Genomic DNA, 12,388 nt, shown 5'->3' with positions numbered 1-12,388 from the left:
ATCTTATACAATCAGCTCAGCAACTACTTGTTTTACTTTTCAGAAAAATCGTTAGACTCACCCATAGTTTTCATTACAGTATCAAAATGCGCCGCGTGGAGGGCTGAGACACTGTACGTATACTATACAGAGTAGATTATATTGTTTTATGCATGAGGCTCAGTTTACTGGTATACTGTACCTTGGTGAGCGTCGTCTGTGTACTAACGTGAAGCTCATCTCGGGTGACTCGTTCTAGTCTTTCTAACATTGCCATTGTAAGCTAAACCGGTGAAGTTACTGTATGTGGAGTGTCAGTCTCATGACACACCTAGTTTATTGTTTTTCTTTTCCACTTTCCTCTTTTATTTCTCCCTTTTCTATTTTCACTGACACTCTTCCTCTTTAAATCTTCTACTTCGCTCCATCCCTCTACCATTTCTCTTATTTTCCTTATATTACTCCTACCTCTCGTTTCTCATTCCTTCTTCAACCACTTCTTTCCCTCCCCTCCTTCTTCCCCGTCTGTCTCCCGTGACGATAATCAGGGTAATGGCGGTCAGACATGTTAACCTACAGTATATCCCCCATCCTCTCTCACCAACAATTTCATCTTCGTGCCCTCCTCTACCACTATTAACAATGTCTCCTCTGCTCTTTAGATTCCACCCCAGCCACCAGCATTAGCTTCTCATCCTCAACTACTGCTTTCATCCCTAACTCTTCCCTTCTGCCATGCCTTCTTCTAGGACTCTCTTCTTCAACTACGTATTCACTTCACATGTATTCATATGTAACTGCACTCTCCCTTCCATTCGACCACCCCATTACCTTTACTGTTCTTTCAAATCCCAACTCACCATCAACACCACTACCTGCTCTCATACCGGGAAGGGCGCCATTCTCACCCCACACTTCACATTCCTCATCCCCATCATCAGTTTGGGGGTGTTCCTGTCCACCCACAAACAGTCCTCGTAACAATATGGGTCAAACATTCATTAAGGAAATGTGTAGAGGAAGGCAACCGTCTACCTCGTTCTTGGTCGTCATAAACACACGAAGTTAAAATGTATAGCTCCGTGTCTACTGTTGGTTGGGGTGGCTTATAACACACACACACACACACGCTGTTCTTTTTCAGTGGTGCAGGTAACCAGTTCTCGGGAGGTAACACAATCAACGACCTTATTGAAGATTGTATTACCATTGTGGGAAAGAAACAGCAGGTGAAAAAATAGTATAACATTACAATTATTATCGTCATTACTATTATCACTATCACCTGTTTTATAGTTTATCTTTATTACGGTATTATTATTATTATTATTGGCAGTAGGTACAAAGAAAGGAATTATCAACAGCTTATCGTAACCACAACAGGGACGCTCTGATTCCTATCATGATTTACAACACAACAGGAAGTATAATTAAGAAACACAACCATAAAACCTTACTAATTGTGGCCATGACTTAGAGGATGATTATAGCACAGACACTAATGACATGATGGAGGAAGTGGTGGTGGTGAACCCGGTGTGGGTGGTGGAGGTGGTTCCAGAAATCACCTCCGACATAAGCCGTGACGTCACCCCTCTCACTCACCTCCAGCACCACCTGCCATTTTGCTTTACAAAGGGCAAAAATAATTCAGGTAAATATAAATATATTTGACCATCAACAACACACAATATTTACAACATCTTTGTTTCAAATTAATTTTCTCTACTCACCAATTAATTTTATTTATGCTGCAGCCCATAATGCTTAAAATGAATTTGTTTAGATGTTCATTATGGCGACATCTAACAACTTCGCCCTCCTGCACTGTAAATAAATGACATCAAAATCCTCAGCACAACTATGACGTCACCTTCTCTGATCACCATTTATGCAACGAACTTATATTACTAGTTTTACCCTTGGATTAGTGACAACAAAAACAGTAAGACATTACCACCTGTATCTACTCTATCTGTAATACTATTTATGCAGCGAAATGATCATATATTAAATAAAAACTAAAATCTATGATATGGCATCTTGCAACGATGACGTAGCGGTGAGCACACATTCCGTTTTCCACGGTGGTGACGTATGTGTTGGCCTTCAGAGAGAGAGAGAGAGAGAGAGAGATATTTACATATAATAATCCTCTCTTCCTCAAGATATATCTTTTAATGAAACAGTTTCACCGTGGCAGAGGCACCAGCTTACTACTCTGGCACTACACCATGAGCTCGTATTTTTGTGACACACTTTATATTCTTGGTTTCACGCCCACAACATAATTTATAATTTTATACCCAGCCATAATATTCTGGCTCCCCTCACAGGTAGGCACTGAAGCTAACACCACCAGAACCCTTAACACTGTCCAGGTATGTTCTCACACACGACTCCAAGAACCCCCTAAGACCTGCTCACCAAGACTCTAGACAATACCTTCCTGCTAGCTGAACCTGTGGGCTGACTGGTCCTCAAAAATATAAACACAAATCATGCATCAGTTACAACACAAGTTTTAATATTACCCCCCCCACCCAAAAAAAAAATCACCTAAAATGGCCTAATATGAATGGAATCTCCTTGTAAGGGTGTCAACCGCGAGTGTCTAGCGCACAAAAGACCGTCACTCTTAACACTATGAGGACACGACGAGCCAATAAGCTGAGGTCAGGTCTATGGTCCATATACATGCTGCATAAAATGAATAAACAACTAACTATCTATCTATCTCAGTAAACAGTAACCTCCAGACGGCTACACGCACGCACACACCCTAGGTAATATGGACCAGTGAATCAACACCTCACCTCTACCCAACACCCCTTCCCCTATACACCTCCCTCCCCAACATCCTTTACCCCCCTACACACACCAGGTTCCAGATTTTGAGTCCGTAATATTCAGTTGGCACAAGTACAAATTTAGACATGAAGTAAAGGAAGAGCCGCCGACTACCGTCCCTGACAACAGTGCCAAGCAAGACCACCACTCATCCATTCAACGATCCTTGCACCCAACTAATCACCCATTCATCCACGTACCTAACAATCTATCAGGCTAATTATAAAGTTATGAATCGATCTATCTAATCTTCTGTTAACACGGACTTTCAAAAGCAGCGAACCGTCAAGTAACACACGTCTCGTTCCACTACTCCCTCCGAGTCAACCTTCAAGGACAGAAAGCCAACGTTTTAAGGATGGAGTAAATTATAAAACCCAGTTGTATATACCGTCTCATCATCCCTGCCCTCCACACTACACATAAGTCTCTATCCCTCATCTTTCCCTTCCGATATCCATCTCTAAGCGAGTGACATTCTGAGGTGATACCGAACTAAACAAACTCGTCATACTGCCCAAGGTTAAAAATGCTTTGAAAACCTTTGATCTATATGTATGATAGTTATTTAGTGGGTCCCTTATTTTTGACCTGACCTGACTAGTCACGTCACCCCCTTTCTCTTAAGCTCCTCTACGTGTGTGTTGGTGTGGGGATCAGTGGATGACATCATTATGACCTGACCTCATGTTTTTAAGGTCACCCTGTATATTTAAGCCTCTCTCTGTCCATGTAATCCAGTTGCCTCTGAAGATGTCTTGAATAAAGACGAAAGCTAAGGTGCTCCGTTGTTTCCCTTTTCCCGTGTGATTTTATCAAGATTTATCTTATCCACGTTTTCATTGTGGATCTACATGAAACATATATATATATATATATATATATATATATATATATATATATATATATATATATATATATATATATATATATATATATATATATATATATATATAACACAGACACTAATGACATGATGGAGGAAGTGGTGGTGGTGAACCCGGTGTGGGTGGTGGAGGTGGTTCCAGAAATCACCTCCGACATAAGCCGTGACGTCACCCCTCTCACTCACCTCCAGCACCACCTGCCATTTTGCTTTACAAAGGGCAAAAATAATTCAGGTAAATATAAATATATTTGACCATCAACAACACACAATATTTACAACATCTTTGTTTCAAATTAATTTTCTCTACTCACCAATTAATTTTATTTATGCTGCAGCCCATAATGCTTAAAATGAATTTGTTTAATGTTCATTATGGTCACATCTAACAACTTCGCCCTCCTGCACTGTAAATAAATGACATCATAATCCTCAGCACAACTATGACGTCACCCTCTCTGATCACCATTTATGCAACGAACTTATATTACTAGTTTTACCCTTGGATTAGTGACAACAAAAACAGTAAGACATTACCACCTGTATCTACTCTATCTGTAATACTATTTATGCAGCGAAATGATCATATATTAAATAAAAACTAAAATCTATGATATGGCATCTTGCAACGATGACGTAGCGGTGAGCACACATTCCGTTTTCCACGGTGGTGACGTATGTGTTGGCCTTCAGAGAGAGAGAGAGAGATATTTACATATAATAATCCTCTCTTCCTCAAGATATATCTTTTAATGAAACAGTTTCACCGTGGCAGAGGCACCAGCTTACTACTCTGGCACTACACCATGAGCTCGTATTTTTGTGACACACTTTATATTCTTGGTTTCACGCCCACAACATAATTTATAATTTTATACCCAGCCATAATATTCTGGCTCCCCTCACAGGTAGGCACTGAAGCTAACACCACCAGAACCCTTAACACTGTCCAGGTATGTTCTTGGATTTATCTCACACACGACTCCAAGAACCCCCTAAGGTACTTCGTTGTTTCCATTTTCCCGTGTGATTTTACCAAGACATATATATATATATGCAAGTAAATCACTGTGGGTGCGCGTGATCCAGGTATATGCTGATAACCACAAGGAAAGAAGAAAACACGAAGCTAAGCGCTTTCGTGTAATTCACACACAACACAGCTCAGGTAGGTGCAGTAGGGTGCAGCATAAACTATTAAAACAGCAAGAGGAGGACAGCTTCACGTGAGCCTGTCTCCTCGGTGGCCTGCCAACCACACCGAGACTCTTGGCTCCTCCTACAACCTTATTATTATGATGATATACTTGTCACGTTCGAACACCTCCCCGTGAGTCACTGAGGCGAGGCGACCACTGTTGTAATATCCGTGACCTGAGGAGACAGCTAAATATTTTATAGCAATAAGAACAGAATCGATAAAACCAATGAATGTTTCCCCAAACACAGAATAACAGTTATACTAACGTCTTGACCTCTGACCCCAAAATATGGATGTGTGTGTGTGTGTGTAGGGAGGTAGACAGAGCGGCACCAGAACTGACATGGTAGGGAAGTCTGGTAGACGAAGTTTCATAAATCCACAATCACCAGAATTACATGATAAGACGCTATTGTGAGAGCCGTCCGCCCATCACCCCGCCCACTACCAGCATCTACCCCACGCACGCCACACTCACCCTTATGCTCTCTCTACAACACTGCATCTAACACCGCCTTCCCTACGTCAATTACTCTCATTCCGAATTATCAAGAACTCTGTGACATGAGTTTAAATTCCGTACATACATTAGTCACATCACGTGTTCACAAGGACGACCGCTGATTGGGTGGTCTGAGATACTGATGTGCTGACGTCATCACCAGCCAGACCTTCCACACCTTTTAAAATAATTATTAAGTGTCTGTAGAGTGCATCCTCATTCTGATACTAATATACCCTGCCCACACACAAGCCATCCATGATAATGTATCTATAGTCATAATAACTACATACATTAAAATAACCTTCCCCTAACTTTGCTCATCACTTCACCTAACTCAACACACCCTCATCACCACTTCACCTAACAATGAATTTCACACCTAATACACCTAAACCTTTTTACAATCAACCCCAGGGTAACAGAGGACCACCACCACCACCCCCTTCCAAGACTGTGCCGCCTCTAGGGGTTGTTCTACATACGTGCTTCACCCTCACGCTTACCTGGAAAAAAGACCCAACATTACAATCTTCCAAGACAACAATTATCTCTAAATAAACGTAAACATTATTTTTTATGCTGAATAGACCTTTAATAATCTAACATAATTTAAACAACTACATAAAACAAATCTTATCACAATACATACAGTAGTTGCTGAAACCTATCTGTCCCTCACACCAAAACACATAATGAGGTCATCTTCGTGTGGATGAAAATAAGCGTACCAAATTTAACTCACCAGTACAGTAAAAACAAAATTCCCTCATGATTGAACTAACACGCACGGACAGGATATGAGGGCACGTGAAAGGACGGACGGGCTGACGTAACGGACGCGAGAAAGGACGGACGGACACATAAAATGCTGATATGGGCGAAGATATTATGAGCCATGTCTAAACAATGGAAAAAAAGAAGTTAGTTTAAAAAAATATTCGTTGTTAAAATGGAGAGTAACTAAAGACATTCCCAGCAATCATCACCAGTACCACTACCACCTACTGTACCTGCTGCACCACCACTACTACCACCACCTTCACCATCACTACAAGCACCACCATCACTACAAGCACCACCACCACTACTACCATCACTACCAGCACCACCACCACTACTACCAGCACCACCACTACCACCTACCAGCACTATCACCATTACCACCACTACTACCAGGAACGTCAACAAGTACCCCAATGAAGCGGGGTGTGTGTGTGGCAGACCTAAAGAGCTGTCATTGATATTTAACTGGCAATTGGGTCATCGATCAGGACTGACTGGTACAATACACTCACTCACGTACCACACGACACAACCCACCACGACTGCCAAAACTTCCGCCACCACCGTAGTATTGACAAACTGGATGATGTGCTTTTGTAAATACTTTCTCTCTCTCTCACGCACACACCTCCCTACTGTCCACCCATCCTACACACCAGCACCTCCACCAGCTCGGCGTGAGAGCTAATATACTCACGACACGTGGAGCAGCAGCCAGCCCGCCACCCTCCTCCACCACTTGTTGACCGCGGGAAGGTATATTACATCTCCCTAGTGTTGACTCTGGCATGGCCGGCCACCCACACACACAAGGAAATCTCCCAACCAGACTATACTAAAACCTCCCACTCATAGTTTGTCCATTGGTTTAATAAAGGAAGGGTAATTATACAACCAGTTTGTGTCCATATATGTATACAAAATATATAAAATATACATTCGTTATATAGTTCAGTGGGTGAGTGTTCCTCCCCAGTGATCCTTCCGTCTTATATTGCCTATAGTTCATTGACTTATTCTCTCCTTCGTATCTATCTCCTCCCCACGTGAACAGCTGACACGCGCCCTCAATAAACACACTTGTATCACCCTTCATGTGTACAATGTTCCCGTCACCCAGAAGACATAATTCATAGTATTGTATTGTCAATGTCGTATACATAATATCACCATCAAGTACTATTATCATACATGTATTACCATCGTCATGTATAATCTCCCCGGGCCAACTACTCCGCCCACTCTACACCAAGATCAATATTCACCAAGGTCTACACGCAAGCTCTTATTGTAATTAACGATACGGGACGCATCTAATTATGACAGATTCTCACAGTAATTACACGACAATTTTGGCCGCCGTCACAATGTTACCTCTCCCCCCCAACGCCCCCATTTTCACTACATCCTCGCACAGTATATATCTCTACGTCGTGTATCTATAGTTCTTGAGCCGTAGACGAAACGCTGAGAATATTTTCCTGATATCTCTCAACTGGGGAGAAAAATAAACCTTGAGAATCCTTGAGCATCCTTACCTGTGCCGTGGGTTCGTGAGTCAGTGACGGTCTTGTATCTGTAGTTACGAGAAGACAAAGTGAAGCAATGAGAGTCCGGGAATTCTGACACGAGGTTGGGAGACGGTGGTTGCTTTAAAGGGCGCCAGAAATAACAAGAGGAAAGCCCGTATAGCCAATATCCTCCCGGTACCTGCCCCTCCACACACAACTGTCGCCTTTATTGTTCTCTCTGTCAACACGTATTATAACCTCTCGTCTAAATGTACTCCAGTGCTCTCTGTCTCTCCTCCTCTCTCTCATCTCTTCCCTCTCTCTCTCTCTCTCTCTCATCTCTTCTCTCTCATATATATATCTCTCTCTCATTTCTTCCCACTCTCACCGTTTTCAAGGACAATAGAGCATAAACAGTCATCAGAGGGAGGTGTGCCAGGGGCCGCCAGCACCCGGGGGAAGCAGAGCGTCACCCGGGTTCCAATATCACTCTTTTAATAATTTCCCTGATGGTTTGTGTCTGGCTGACGTCCAGTTTCCTTCCGTCCATTAAACCTTAAACTGACACTATGTAGGGTTATTATTATTATTATTTTGTAGGTTCGTCAACACACTAAAAACACCTTTATGTAATATTCAGCTCAAGGGGTTACCAGTGACGTGTACATTTGCTTATGATGGAAATATTACCCAAAGGAAGTCTAGCACATGAGTAATTTAATTCAGGTTCAAGTTAAGTTCGGTTAAATAAAGTCACTTTCGAAACTTGATAAGCAAATTTCACTTAACGCTGAGATGATAGCTGTAGGAACTGGAGAGTGGCCTTCTGAAGTGAGCCTAACACTTTCAAAACACTTAACTTGGCAACACGCAACAGCCCTTTCCCCCCACCCCTGGCCAGCCACCACCAACACACACACACACACACACACACAGAAGCCCTACACCAATACCGTGTCCACATTAACATCATCCGATTTATGGCAGAAGACGCTTGACGTAAGAGCTACTGTACACGCTGGCTACACTCATCACACCAACTATTGATGTACACACACACACACACACACACACACACACACACACACACGCGTCAAAAATAGTAGATACGCAGATAACATTGATCACAGGGAGTAAAAACGCATATCTACCCCTTAAAGGTATAGATGGTCAGTTTAGAGGTGAAGAAGGTGATATGGCGCCTGGTGGGGGGACTTCCCTACCAACACAATAAGACGGGGAAGGATATCGAACAACAATATCACGTAGGAACCCCGCCCCTACCTCCCTCCTGGCACGTATGGGGGTGGGTATCCTGGGGTGGTGTTGTAGGAAGGTAGGAGGGGGGGGTCACCTGCCTGGCCCCGCCCCGCCCCGCCTCACGCACTCACCTCAGCACCATCGCACCTTACCTTGCCTTACACACTCTTCTCCCCCTCCCTCTACCACACCCACGATTACTCCAGCCCCGTTCTACCTCACCCACCCCAGCCCCACTTCACCCACTCCTGACCCACCTCGCCCCACTCATGACCCACCTCGCCCCGCCGTCTCCGAGTTCTTCCGCAAGGTAGGTCGAGAGCCACGCCCACTGATCGATGCACCTGACCCGCCTGACTCATCAATGATGCACTAATGCCTCCCGTGAGGGGGGGGGGTGATGTAAGGAAAGTGAGGGGAGAAGAGTGATGTAAGGAAAGTGAAGGGAGGAGAGTGAGTGATGTAAGGGGAGGGGAGGAGAGTGATGTAAGAAAGTGAAGGAGGAGAGTGATGTAAGGAAAGTGAAGGGAGGAGAGTGATGTAAGGAAAGTGAAGGAGGAGAGTGATGGGAAAGTGAGGGAGGAGAGATGTAGTGAGGGAGGAGAGTGTAAGGTAAGTGAGGGAGAGTGATGTAAGGTAAGTGGGGAGAGGAGAGTGATGTAAGTGATGTAAGGAAAGTGAAGGAGGAGAGTGATGTAAGGAAAGTGAGGGGAGGAGAGTGAAGTAAGGTAAGTGAGGGAGGAGAGTGATGTAAGGAAAGTGAGGGAGGAGAGTGATGTAAGGAAAGTGAAGGGAGGAGAGTGATGTAAGGTAAGTGAAGGGAGGAGAGGTGATGTAAGGAAAGTGAGGGAGGGAGAGTGAAGGTAAGTGAGGGGAGGAGAGTGATGCAGTAAGGGAGAGTGATGTAAGGAGGAAGGGAGTGATGTAAGAAAGTGAGGGAGGAGAGTGATGTAAGGTAAGTGAAGGGAGGAGAGTGATGTAAGGAAAGTGAGGGAGGAGAGTGATGTAAGGAAAGTGAGGGAGGAGAGTGATGTAAGGGAAAGTGAGGGGAGAAGAGTGATGTAAGGGAAAGTGAGGGGAGGAGAGTGATGTAAGGAAAGTGAAGGGAGGAGAGTGATGTAAGGAAAGTGAAGGGAGGAGAGTGATGTTAGGTAAGTGAGGGGAGGAGAGTGATGTAAGGAAAGTAAGGAAAGTGAGGGAGGAGAGTGATGTAAGGAAAGTGAAAGGGGAGGAGAGTGATGTAAGGAAAGTGAAGGAGGAGAGATGTAAGGAAAGTGAAGGGGGAGGGAGAGTGATGTAAGGAAAGTGAAGGGAGGAGAGTGATCTAAGGAAAGTGAGGGGAGGAGAGTGATGTAAGGAAAGTGAAGGGAGGAGAGTGATGTAAGGAAAGTGAGGGGAGGAGAGTGATGTAAGGAAAGTGAGGGGAGGAGAGTGATGTAAGGTAAGTGAGGGGAGGAGAGTGATGTAAGGAAAGTGAGGGGAGGAGAGTGATGTAAGGAAAGTGACCACTCCTGATCATCATTATTTACCACGCGGGGTCGGGTCACTACACAAACTCCCATGCAGATTTGACCTCGGCGCACCTCCCCTGCAACACTTATGACCACCAGCAAGAACACGACCTGGATCAATAACTCCATTAAAAAAATAATATCAGTACGTGTTTTATTCAGGTAGAAAAATACACGGACAATAATTATTGAGAGGTAAAGTACAGGCATATCAAACATATGGGGGATAAATTTCGTCCGTATTACAAAACTTGACTCCTTGACCACAGTGACTTGATCCTCTTAGTGTACGTGAAAAAACTGTCGCCAAGGGATTAAGTCAGTGTATTACGCTGGGTTGAGATAGTGTACACAGTGACCTAACATATATCGTAAACTTAGTGAGTCGGGTCGAGCCTTTGTCGTCCAAGTTTACGGGGGTTAAAACATCCACTACTTAAGCTTATGTATACACGTGTGTTATATCTAAACTTTCATACGATTAAAGTACAGACGAACTTTCATCATAGCGGCAGACAATTGCGATTATGCGCCGCTGTTCTTACTTTAAACAATTTCTGAATAAAATATTGTTGTAATCCCACATGCAATTTAATATCACTGGCGCATGCAACAATTCAACAGCAGATCTGGCGTCGTTATAATAATACCACCGAAAGGTATACTGTATACCTGTATTGTTTACATGCTGAACCAATGTAAACTTGTATGACTGAATAAATACATTATCTATCTATTTAATGTGTACAATATATTTCCTTTCCTTACTCCTACATAATAGTGTTACAAAAAATGTCTTCCTTTAAGCAGTACTGCCATGCAATATTCAGGTATTCACATAATGTATACGCCAACCCCCCCCCCCCACCACCACCTCTACTACTTCTAATAAGAGAAGATATCTACCTACAGAATTGAATTGAAACCGTTTCGGCCTCCATACAACCCTGCCGCCACCATTACACTGTATCTTACCTGTACACACCTCACAAAATCCGAGCCCAAATGAGGTTATTATACAGGTATATAACTTGTATTTACCTGTGTGTGGCAGCTGACTTATGTGCACCTTAATTACTGATCATTTTATTGGCCCGTTAACACCTGAGGTTGGACTGAATATCGTTAAATGAACTCTCTCTCTCTCTCTCTCTCTCTCTCTCTCTCTCTCTCTCTCTCTCCCCATGTCCCCAGGGCCCGGTTATTCAAGGCGCGCGTGATGTCGCAAGCAAACTTAGTCTCAGCAACAACATTTACTAAACAAACACACACGTCACACACCAACACAAGTGAACAACAACAAGAACGTAAAAGCTTCTTACGGACCCAAGAAATGAGGAAGAGAAGGAAGAAGAGGAGGAGGAGGGAGAGAAGGAGGAAGAAGAGGGCGAGGAGGAGGAAGAAGAGGGGGAGGAGGGAGAGAAGGAGGAAGAAGAGGGCGAGGAGGAGGGTTCAACTTAGGAATAAAATTACCATCAATAACACGGCAGGCACACAGAACCTATCGCCTGGGGTGAACAAAAAAAAAATGAACTGGATAACGACAACAATAATAAGAGCGACGACCACGAGAAAACAAGGAAAGGACTCCAGGTAAGGAATCAATGGAGGGAACGAAGACAGCAGCAGCAGGAGGCGGCGGCGACGGCACCTGAACGACCTTGAGCTTAAATCAATATTGTTTACCTCAGCTTACCCCCCCCCCCACACATACATTTACACCGAGGTTATGAACGCCATGTATCCTGATTACCTCTTGTTCCGAGTAAAAACAAAACAACAACAAGAACAGTGAGTGTGGGATTCTCAGGGGGCCTAGCTAGACAAGAACCCAGTGACGCCTTTCTCAACCCCGCCATGAACTGTCTGGGGAGAGGGGGGGGTTAGATCAGGCCGTTACCT

This window comes from Homarus americanus, unplaced genomic scaffold (assembly GCF_018991925.1).
Source record: "Homarus americanus isolate GMGI-L3 unplaced genomic scaffold, GMGI_Hamer_2.0 scaffold33468, whole genome shotgun sequence".
Classification (NCBI taxonomy): Eukaryota; Metazoa; Arthropoda; class Malacostraca; order Decapoda; family Nephropidae; genus Homarus; species Homarus americanus.
The sequence above is the reverse complement of the archived record's forward strand: the minus strand, read 5'-3'. Positions refer to the sequence as shown.